Source organism: Ostrea edulis, chromosome 1 (assembly GCF_947568905.1).
Source record: "Ostrea edulis chromosome 1, xbOstEdul1.1, whole genome shotgun sequence".
NCBI classification, from domain to species: Eukaryota; Metazoa; Mollusca; class Bivalvia; order Ostreida; family Ostreidae; genus Ostrea; species Ostrea edulis.
The window spans coordinates 110,697,820-110,709,985 of record NC_079164.1 but is presented as its reverse complement, the minus strand read 5'-3'; the positions used below and the strand labels follow the sequence as shown (position 1 = coordinate 110,709,985).

Below are 12,166 nucleotides of genomic sequence, written 5' to 3'. Positions count from 1 at the left end.
GGCATTAACTCCCTTTAGGGGACACCGAATCCCTTCATTTGAAAGTCTTCGCTTCTACTAATTACCCTCTATGTTTTAGAAAAGGTTTCATCCTCCTATCATTTACGGTTACAAAGTAGAAGTGCTAACAATGATTTCTGCGAAAGGTCAAATAACTCCGTAAGGGGTCAAAGTTCAATTACGCAGGGTGAACTGTATTCGTTTCTCAAGAAGTACTATATGATGGACTATAAAGTTTTTCGATAAGTCTTAAGACGAAGATTTTTTTTGACGGCAGGAAAATAATAATAATAATAATAATAACTAGTAGTCCTAATTGTTCGCGAACAATTAGAGGGCTTTCCACCTACAATGATTTAAAAAAGAATATTTAAGATTATGTACGAAACTCAAAACGACCTAGAAAATTTAATTAATAATTTTTACGATGACCTTGACCTTTGACCTTGACCTCATTTTGAAGGTCAAAGGTCATCGCTCTTAATGCAAGTGATTCCATGTCTCTATCTATATTAATATAAAAGCTATAAGGTTAAAAATGTTAATCAAGACATTCAGGGGCAATAATTTGTCTAGAGGTTTTCGATTACTTTCGGTTAGCTTCTCAATGCTAAAAATCCTTTGAAAGACCTTTAAAATGGAAAAAAAAAATTTTGATTATGACCTTGACCTTCGACCTTGACCTCATTTTGAAGGTCAAAGGCAATCGATCTTCAAGCAAGTGGTCCCATGTCTCTATCTATATTAATATTAAAGTTATAGGCTTAGATAATGATAGTGGAGACTTTCAGGGGCAATAACTATGCCTAAGGGTTTTCGTATTCCTTTGATTATTTTTTCTTTGCAAGAGGGTTTTACTGTGAATTCATTAGCGAAGGTTTCGTGTCTGTATGACTTTCCGTTAAGTAGGAGTAGCGATAACAAGGTTTTCGACGCGAGTCTCCGAAATTCACAGAAGGGTCAAAGTTCAAAGTTGTAATGCATACTATCAAAATCAATCAAGAAGTCAATACTTACCCATATAATATTTCAAGGCTATCTTAAGCAGGAAAGGGAGTATAAAAAGTGCTATTTTTTCCTCTTTTCTGATGACCTTGACCTTTGACCTTGACCTAGTTTTCAAGGTCAAATGTCACCGATCCTATTCCAGTTGGTCCCATGTCTCTACGACAAACTGTTCTCAAGCTCGACATATTTTACGAATAAATTGGAAAACATAAAGAGGCATTAACTCCCCTTAGGGGACACCGAATCCCTTCATTTTAAATTCTTCGCTTCTACTAATTACCCTCTATGTTTTAGAAAAGGTTTCATCCTCCTATCATTTACGGTTACAAAGTAGAAGTGCTAACAATGATTTCTGCGAAAGGTCAAATAACTCCGTAAGGGGTCAAAGTTCAATTACGCAGGGTGAACTGTATTCGTTTCTCAAGAAGTACTATATGATGGACTATAAAGTTTTTCGATAAGTCTTAAGACGAAAATTTTTTTTGACGGCAGGAAAATAATAATAAACAGAACAATAACAATAGGACTTTCCACAGAAAGGTGGAAAGCCCTAATAATAATAATAATAACTAGTGATCCTAATTGTTCGCGAACAATTAGAGCGCTTCCCACCTTCTAGCGGTTTTTCAGTAGTGTTGAAATGCTAAAAGCCCCCCCCCCCCCCCACCCCATCCCACCCTCACCCCAAAAAAAAAAAAAAAATTGATTTGGCTAGAAAAGAAATTCAAATTTGCCGCCTAAATTTGAGTGTTGAGGTGTGTTCAATGCTTGGTTTCGCATTAAGTACCCGTCAAATTTGAGGGAGAAAAGGGGTGTGGGTGTTGGGTAGCCAGCACATATGCACATATCAGGTAAAAGTGTAATGGGACTTGTGCAGGTGTTTGGGGTGACTTTAGACCTGTTAGATGTGATATTTGGAGGTGCAAAGAAACCGGATGTGCCATTTTCCTAGATTGTAGTAACTGCTGATGCATGCTGGGAGTCTATACAAGCCTCATGTTGTCAGATGTTGTGAAGATGCACTGGATTTGACCGTGTGTGTTGTGGATTGTGGAATTGAATATACAGTTTGTAATGGCTTATCCTATGTGTTCTAATTCACGGAGACAATGTCTTTCAGTCATTTCACCCAAGGAGGCATGCATATACGGATTGATAGGCTTTGACAACAAACAACCAAAATGGCGGCCGGTGAATTAGAAAGTGTCTGAGTGCATGTAGGATATCTGAACGGAGAATAGGAGTACTGCATCCCATCTGATCCTGCAGGTAAGTGTTTATTTGTTTACAATGACAGTCGGGATGGAATGTCAATGAGTTCAACTGTCAAGTAAAGTTGCATCATCATTATAAAAAAAAAAAAACTTAGTCTTTATGTTGATGCAGGCAGACAATTGAATCTGGCCTATGTCTTTTCATGAATGTAAATGGAATTCATGTTTGATTGACAAGACAGTCAAGAAATGGAAGAAGTGGGTGTAGGTCAGATGTGTAAGTGTAGGTCAGATTAGCTAGAATCCTGTAATTGTTGCATGGCATGAGACCGGTCAAAATAGTGTATTGAAACAGCTGATCACAATCAGATCACTTGAAGGGTGTGGGATTTCTTCCTTGGGGACGACAGGCGTGATGGGTGGGTTGGCCTTACTCGTGGAGACTGGCCCCTGGATGCGTGACCTTGACCTTTGACCTTGACCCGCTTTCAAGGTCAAACCTCAAAAATCCTGTTGTTGGGCATGAAACCGGTCAAAATAGTGTATTATAAACAGCTGATGACAGACAGATCACTTGAAGGGTGGGGGGTTTCTTCCTTGGGGACGACAGGCGTGATGGGTGGGTTGGCCTTACTCGTGGAGACTGGCCCCTGGATGCGTGACCTTGACCTTTGACCTTGACCCACTTTCAAGGTCAAACATCAAAAACACATGGGGGGGAAGTGTGACCTTGACCTTTGACCTTGACCTCATTTTGAAGGTCAGAGAGGTCACGGGGCTTCGTTTAAGTGGTCCCGCATCCCTATCTACATCCGTGAAGAAGTTGTGGGCTCGAACGACGACGTCGGAGACTTTCGGGGGCGAGAACCGTGCTTCGGGGTTCTCGGTTTCCCTCGGTCAACTTTTCTGTGCGAGAGCGTTTCATCTGGAATTCGTCGGCGAAGGTCTCGCCTCTCCATGACTTGCGGTCTAGTGAGAGTAGCGATAACGGGGTTTTCGACGTTAAGTCGCCGCCATTCGCAGAGTGGTCAAAGTTCAGAGTTGACATTCGTGATGCCGAGACTGGTCCAAAATTCCTTGCTGACCCATGTGATATTTCGATGCTATCTGAAGCGTGAAAGAGCGTATAAAAAGTGCCATTTTCTGGCCATTCTGGATGACCTTGACCTTTGAACTTGACCTACTTTTTCAAGGTCAAGGTCACCCAACCCGTCCCAGTGGGTTCCGTCTCTCTACGACGAAGACTTTAGGAGTCGTCAATTTGTAGGGGACAAATCGCAAAACATGAGGGGGCATTAACTCCCTTTAGGGGACACCGAATCCCTTCATTTGAAATTCTTCGCTTCTACTAATTACCCTCTATGTTTTAGAAAAGGTTTCATCCTCCTATCATTTACGGTTACAAAGTAGAAGTGCTAACAATGATTTCTGCGAAAGGTCAAATAACTCCGTAAGGGGTCAAAGTTCAATTACGCAGGGTGAACTGTATTCGTTTCTCAAGAAGTACTATATGATGGACTATAAAGTTTTTCGATAAGTCTTAAGACGAAGATTTTTTTTGACGGCAGGAAAATAATAATAATAATAATAATAATAATAATAATAATAAACAACAGAACAATAACAATAGGACTTTCCACTGAAAGGTGTAAAGCCCTAATAAACAGAACAATAACAATAGGACTTTCCACTGAAAGGTGGAAAGCCCTAACTAGTAATCCTAATTGTTCGCGAACAATTAGAGGTCTTCCCACCTTTTCAGACATTCAAACAATGTCTTTGAATACAAAAAAATGTGTACTTTATATGCTTTAGACGGTATAAAAATTGCTTATTTTCAAAGTTTCTAGATGACTTTGACCTTGACCTAATTTTCAAGGTCAAAGGTCAGGGATGTCACTTCAGTTGGTCCTGTCTTCCTACAACAAATACTTTAGGAGTTGTAAATTTTTACGCTAAATTTAAAATTTTTAAGGGCATTAATTCCCGTTACGGATCGAGAAACCATCAAAAACAGGAAGTCATCTTTTACAATTGATCAGGCAATAAGTTTAGTGAACATTTCGTGTTCCTACCATTTACGGTTTCCATACTGTAGTGATAACAATGGTTTTTACGCAAGTCGCTGTAAATTCAAGAAAGGTCAAAGTTCAGAGTTGTAATGCAATGCGTTGGAATAAGTTGGTTTGTGACTACTTGTGCATACAACACTTTTTCTGTACTTTCAATGCTTTTAACTGTATGAAAAGTGCTTATTTTTTAAAGTTTCCAGATGACCTTGACCTTTGACCTTGACCTGATTTTCAAGGTGAAAGGTCAAGTATTCCATTCCAGTTGGTTCCGTCTTTCTACGACTTATATTTTAGGAGTTTTGAATTTTTCCGTAAAACCATTAACTCCCTTTAGGGATCACCGAAAACTTAAAAGTAAACACTACTACGCTTCAGCTTGATCGACTTAAGAATTTAGTGAAAGTTTCATGCTCTTATCATTTACGGTTTTCGAGGTGAACCGATAACAAGGGTTTTTTGCGTAAAGTCCCATAAGTTCGTTAGGGGTCAAAGATCAAATACGCAGGGTGAGATCTGAGCATGTTTCGAGATGTCAAATATGATGGTCTAAATTGTTTTTCGATAAGTCTTAAAACGTCAAGAGCTTCTCGCAGCGGAAAGAAAAGAAGACAAATAATAATAATAATAATAATAATAATAATAAACAGAACAATAACAAAAGGTCTTTCCACAGAAAGGTGGAAAGCCCTAATAATAAACAGAACAATAACAATAGGACTTTCCACAGAAAGGTGGAAAGCCCTAATAAACAGAACAATAACAATAGGACTTTCCACTGAAAGGTGGAAAGCCCTAATAACTAGTAATCCTAATTGTTCGCGAACAATTAGAGGTCTTTCCACCTTTTCTGGATTTGTTTCTTGACCTTCAATCTTGATCTATTCTTCAGTAGGTCAAATGAGACCAAAAAACTTTCAAGTCAATGTAAACTTGGAAGACTTTCAGGGGCCATAACTATTTAAAGGGGTTGGTGAATCTTTTCGCACTGAATAGATTGAAGTCTACTAAATCAGTACAAAACATTAATGATTAAGGTTTGGTATCTCCAGGGTTAACGGTTTCGAAGGACTAGTGATAACAAGCATTATTTGTAAGATGGGCAATAATTTTTAAAGGAGCCCGGCTTAAGGGCCAAGAAAGAAGTTTTAATTGGTTTTAAAAGAACATACTAATGATGCAATGAAAAATGATGTATGTTGAAAGACAAAAGAGTATAAAAAGAGCTAAATTCTCAATATTTGAAGTGACGTTGACCTTTGACCTTTACCTAATATTCAAGGTCAATGATCACATTGCAGTTGGTCCCATGTTTCTATGATTATCCGTTTAAAAGTTAACGATTAGCACAAACACATAAAAGGGCAATAACTCACATAAGGGGTCAGCGGATCCTTTCACACTGAATAGGTTGAAGTTCTGCTTTGAGAAACCGAAGGCATTGGTGAAGGTCTGGTGTCTCTATGGTCTATGGTTTCAAAGGAGTAGCGATAACAAGGTTAATACTGTAAGGGGCAATAACTTTTAAAGGGGTCAGTTTTAGGGTACAAGTATTAAATCTTTAAAATGGATTTAAAAGGACATACTAAAATGCAATTATATGTAGTATATGTTGAAAGACAAAAGAAATATAAAAAAAGCTAAAATTCTCATATTTTGAATGACCTTGACCTTTGACCTTGACATAAATTAAAAGGTCAAAGGATAAAGATTCTAATGCAGTTGGTCCCATGTCTCTAGGATAAATGGTTTTAAATTTTTTTAATTATTTGTAAAAATCAAAAACTTTCAGGGGCAATAACTCATAAAAGGGGTCGAAGAATCTTTTCGCAATGAAAAGATTGAAGAGTCTCCTTGACTAGTCGAAGACATTGGTGAAGGTTTGGTGTCTCTACGGTCTATGGTTTCAGAGGAGTAGCGATAACAAGGTTAATTCTGTAAGGGGCAATGACTTTTAAAGGGGTTAGTCTTAAGGTACAGGAATTAAATCTTTAAAATAGATTTAAAAGGACATACTAAAGATGCAATGATATGTAGTATATGTTGAAAGACAAAAGAGATATAAAAAGAGCTAAATTTCTCATATTTTGAATGACCTTGACCTTTGACCTTGTTATAAATTAAAAGGTCAAAGGATGAAGATTCTAATGCAGTTAATCTAGTGTCTCTAGGATAAATGCTTTTAAATTTTTTCAATTATTTGTAAAAATTAAAAACTTTCAGGGGCAATACCTCATAAAAGGGGTCGAAGAATATTTTCACAATGAATAGATTGAAGAGTCTCCTTGAATAGTTGAAGACATTGGTGAAGGTTTGGTGTCTCTACGGTCTATGATTTCAGAGGAGTAGCGATAACAAGGTTAATACTGTAAAGGGTAATAACTTTTAAAGGGGTCAATCTTAGGGTACAGGAATTAAATCTTTAAAATAGATTTAAAAGGACATACTAAAGATGCTATGATATGTAGTATATGTTGAAAGACAAAAGAGATATAAAAAGAGCTAAATTTCTCATATTTTGAATGACCTTGACCTTTGACCTTGACATAAATTAAAAGGTCAAAGGATGAAGATTCTAATGCAGTTGGTCCCATGTCTCTAGGATAAATGGTTTTAATTTTTTTCAATTATTTGTAAAAATTAAAAACTTTCAGGTGCAATAACTCATAAAAGGGGTCGAAGAATCTTTTTGCAATGAATATATTGAAGAGTCTCCTTGACTAGTCAAAGACATTGGTGAAGGTTTGGTATCTTTACGGTGTACGGTTTCGGAGGAGTAGCGATAACAAGGTTAAAACTCTAAGGGGCAATAACTTTTAAAGGGGTCAGTCTTAAGGTACAGGAATTAAATCTTTAAAATAGATTTAAAAGGACATACTAAAGATGCAATGATATGTAGTATATGTTGAAAGACAAAAGAGATATAAAAAGAGTTAAATTTCTCATATTTTGAATGACCTTGACCTTTGACCTTGATATAAATCAAAAGGTCAAAGGATGAAGATTCTAATGCAGTTGGTCCCATGTCTCTAGGATAAATGGTTTTAATTTTTTTCAATTATTTGTAAAAATTAAAAACTTTCAGGGGCAATAACTCATAAAAGGGGTCGAAGAATCATATCGCAATGAATAGATTGAAGAGTCTGCTTGACTAGTCGAAGACATTGGTGAAGGTTTGGTATCTTTACGGTGTACGGTTTCGGAGGAGTAGCGATAACAAGCTTTTATTGCAAAAGGGGCAATAACTCATTGAGGGGTCAAAGTTCATATACGCAGGGTGAACTGCCAAAATCTTTTAAGGAGTACATTCTTATGGACTATAAATCTTTTCGATAAATCTTGAAACTCAAAATCACGCGGAGGAAAAATAATAATAATAATAACTAGTAATCCTAATTGTTTGCGAACAATTAGAGGTCTTTCCACCTTTTCTGGATTTGTTTCTTGACCTTCAATCTTGATCCATTCTTCAGTAGGTCAAATGAGGCCAAAAAACTTTCAAGTCAATGTAAACTTGGAAAACTTTCAGGGGCCATAACTATTTAAAGGGGTTGGTGAATCGTTTCGCACTGAATAGATTGAAGAGTCTACTAAATCAGTACAAAACATTAATGATTAAGGTTTGGTATCTCCAGGGTTAACGGTTTCGAAGGACTAGTGATAACAAGCTTTATTTGTAAGATGGGCAATAATTTTTAAAGGAGCCCGGCTTAAGGGCCAAGAAAGATGTTTTAATCGGTTTTAAAAGAACATACTAATGATGCAATGAAAAATGATGTATGTTGAAAGACAAAAGAGATATAAAAAGAGCTAAATTCTCAATATTTGAAGTAACTTTGACATTTGACCTTCACCTAATATTCAGGGTCAAAGGTCAATGATCACATTGCAGTTGGTCCCATGTTTCTATGATTATCCGTTTAAAAGTTAACGATTAGCACAAACACATAAAAGGGCAATAACTCATATAAGGGGTCAGCGGATCCTTTCACACTGAAAATGTTGAAGTTGTGCTTTGAGAAACCGAAGACATTGGTGAAGGTTTGGTGTCTTTATGGTCTATGGTTTCAAAGGGGTAGCGATAACAAGGTTAATAATGTAAGGAGCAATAACTTTTAAAGGCGTCAGTCTTAGGGTACAGGTATCAAATCTTTAAAATGGATTTAAAAGGACATACTAAAGATTCAATTATATGTAGTATATGTTGAAAGACAAAAGAGATTTAAAAAGAGCTAAATTTCTCATATTTTGAATGACCTTGACCTTTGACCTTGACATAAATTAAAAGGTCAAAGAATGGAGATTCTAATGCAGTTGGTCCCATGTCTCTGGGATAAATGGTTTTAATTTTTTATAATTATTTGTAAAAATCAAAAACTTTCAGGGGCAATAACTCATAAAAGGGGTCGAAGAATATTTTCACAATGAATAGATTGATGAGTCTCCTTGAATAGTTGAAGACATTGGTGAAGGTTTGGTGTCTCTACGGTCTATGGTTTCAGAGGAGTAGCGATAACAAGGTTAATACTGTAAAGGGCAATAACTTTTAAAGGGGTCAATCTTAGGGTACAGGAATTAAATCTTCAAAATAGATTTAAAAGGACATACTAAAGATGCAATGATATGTAATATATGTTGAAAGACAAAAGAGATATAAAAAGAGCTAAATTTCTCATATTTTGAATGACCTTGACCTTTGACCTTGACATAAATTAAAAGGTCAAAGGATGAAGATTCTAATGCAGTTGGTCCCATGTCTCTAGGATAAATGGTTTTAAATTTTTTCAATTATTTGTAAAAATTAAAAACTTTCAGGGGCAATAACTCATAAAAGGGGTCGAAGAATCTTTTTGCAATGAATAGATTGAAGAGTCTCCTTCACTAGTCGAAGACATTGGTGAAGGTTTGGTATCTTTACGGTGTACGGTTTCGGAGGAGTAGCGATAACAAGGTTAATACTCTAAGGGGCAATAACTTTTAAAAGGGTCAGTCTTAAGGTACAGAAATTAAATCTTTAAAATAGATTTAAAAGGACGTACTAAAGATGCAATGATATGTAGTATATGTTGAAAGACAAAAGAGATCTAAAAAGAGCTAAATTTCTCATATTTTGAATGACCTTGACCTTTGACCTTGATATAAATCAAAAGGTCAAAGGATGAAGATTCTAATGCAGTTAGTCCCATGTCTCTAGGATAAATGGTTTTAAATTTTTTCAATTATTTGTAAAAATCAAAAACTTTCAGGGGCAATAACTCATAAAAGGGGTCGAAGAATCTTTTTGCAATGAATAGATTGAAGAGTCTCCTTCACTAGTCGAAGACATTGGTGAAGGTTTGGTATCTTTACGGTGTACGGTTTCGGAGGAGTAACGATAACAAGGTTAATACTCTAAGGGGCAATAACTTTTAAAAGGGTCAGTCTTAAGGTACAGAAATTAAATCTTTAAAATAGATTTAAAAGGACATACTAAAGATGCAATGATATGTAGTATATGTTGAAAGACAAAAGAGATCTAAAAAGAGCTAAATTTCTCATATTTTGAATGACCTTGACCTTTGACCTTGATATAAATCAAAAGGTCAAAGGATGAAGATTCTAATGCAGTTAGTCCCATGTCTCTAGGATAAATGGTTTTAAATTTTTTCAATTATTTGTAAAAATCAAAAACTTTCAGGGGCAATAACTCATAAAAGGGGTCGAAGAATCATTTCGCAATGAATAGATTGAAGAGTCTCCTTGACTAGTCGAAGACATTAGTGAAGGTTTGGTATCTTTACGGTGTACGGTTTCGGAGGAGTAGCGATAACAAGCTTTTATTGCAAAAGGGGCAATAACTCCTTGAGGGGTCAAAGTTCATATACGCAGGGTGAACTGCCAAAATCTTTTAAGGAGTACATTCTTATGGACTATAAATCTTTTCGAAAAATCTTGAAACTCAAAATCACGCGGAGGAAAAATAATAATAATAATAAACAGAAGAATATCAATAGGTCTTTCCACAGAAAGGTGGAAAGACCTAATAATAATATTAAACAGAAGAATATCAATAGGTCTTTCCACAGAAAGGTGGAAAGACCTAACTAGTAATCCTAATTATTCGCGAACAATTAGAGGTCTTTCCACCTTTTCTGGATTTGTTTCTTGACCTTCAATCTTGATCTATTCTTCAGTAGGTCAAATGAGGCCAAAAAACTTTCAAGTCAATGTAAACTTGGAAAACTTTCAGGGGCCATAACTATTTAAAGGGGTTGGTGAATCTTTTCGCACTGAATAGATTGAAGTCTACTAAATCAGTACAAAACATTAATGATTAAGGTTTGGTATCTCCAGGGTTAACGGTTTCGAAGGACTAGTGATAACAAGCTTTATTTGTAAGATGGGCAATCATTTTTAAAGGAGGCCGGCTTAAGGGCCAAGAAAGAAGTTTTAATTGGTTTTAAAAGAACATACTAATGATGCAATGAAAAATGATGTATGTTGAAAGATAAAAGAGTATAAAAAGAGCTAAATTCTCAATATTTGAAGTGACCTTGACCTTTGACCTTTACCTAATATTCAAGGTCAAAGGTCAATGATCACATTGCAGTTGGTCCCATGTTTCTATGATTATCCGTTTAAAAGTTAACGATTAGCACAAACACATAAAAGGGCAATAACTCACATAAGGGGTCAGCGGATCCTTTCACACTGAATAGGTTGAAGTTGTGTTTTGAGAAACCGAAGACATTGGTGAAGGTATGGTGTCTCTATGGTCTATGGTTTCAATAACTTTTAAAGGGGTCAATCTTAGGGTACAGGAATTAAATCTTTAAAATAGATTTAAAAGGACATACTAAAGATGCAATAATATGTAGTATATGTTGAAAGACAAAAGAGATATAAAAAGAGCTAAATTTCTCATATTTTGAATGACCTTGACCTTTGACCTTGACATACATTAAAAGGTCAAAAGATGAAGATTCTAATGCAGTTAGTCCCATGTCTCTAGGATAAATGGTTTTAATTTTTTTCAATTATTTGTAAAAATCAAAAACTTTCAGGGGCAATAACTCATAAAAGGGGTCGAAGAATCATTTCGGAATGAATAGATTGAAGAGTCTCCTTTAATAGTTGAAGACATTGGTGAAGGATTGGTGTCTCTACGGTCTATGGTTTCAGAGGAGTAGCGATAACAAGGTTAATACTGTAAAGGGCAATAACTTGTAAAGGGGTCAATCTTAGGGTACAGGAATTAAATCTTTAAAATAGATTTAAAAGGACATACTAAAGATGCAATGATATGTAGTATATGTTGAAAGACAAAAGAGATATAAAAAGAGCTAAATTTCTCATATTTTGAATGACCTTGACCTTTGACCTTGACATAAATTAAAAGGTCAAAGGATGAAGATTCTAATGCAGTTGGTCCCATGTCTCTAGGATAAATGGTTTTAATTTTTTTTCAATTATTTCTAAAAATGAAAAACTTTCAGAGGCAATAACTCATAAAAGGGGTCGAAGAATATTTTCGCAATGAATAGATTGAAGAGTCTCCTTGAATAGTTGAAGACATTGGTGAAGGTTTGGTGTCTCTACGGTCTATGGTTTCAGAGGAGTAGCGATAACAAGGTTAATACTGTAAAGGGCAAGAACTTGTAAAGGGGTCAATCTCACGGTACAGGAATTAAATCTTTAAAATAAATTTAAAAGGACATACGAAAGATGCAATATGTAGTATATGTTGAAAGACAAAAGAGATATAAAAAGAGCTAAATTTCTCATATTTTGAATGACCTTGACCTTTGACCTTGACATAAATTAAAAGGTCAAAGGATGAAGATTCTAATGCAGTTGGTCCCATGTCTCTAGGATAAATGGTTTTAAATTTTTTCA

The 12,166-nt window shown here is 35.7% G+C and overlaps 1 protein-coding gene across 1 annotated transcript in view; it reads right to left on the bottom strand.

Moving 5' to 3' along the window:
• LOC130048670 (peroxidasin-like) overlaps window positions 1–12,166 on the bottom strand; it is a 416,263-nt gene that overhangs the window by 14,833 nt on the left and 389,264 nt on the right. The gene's annotated exons all lie outside the window — the stretch shown is intronic.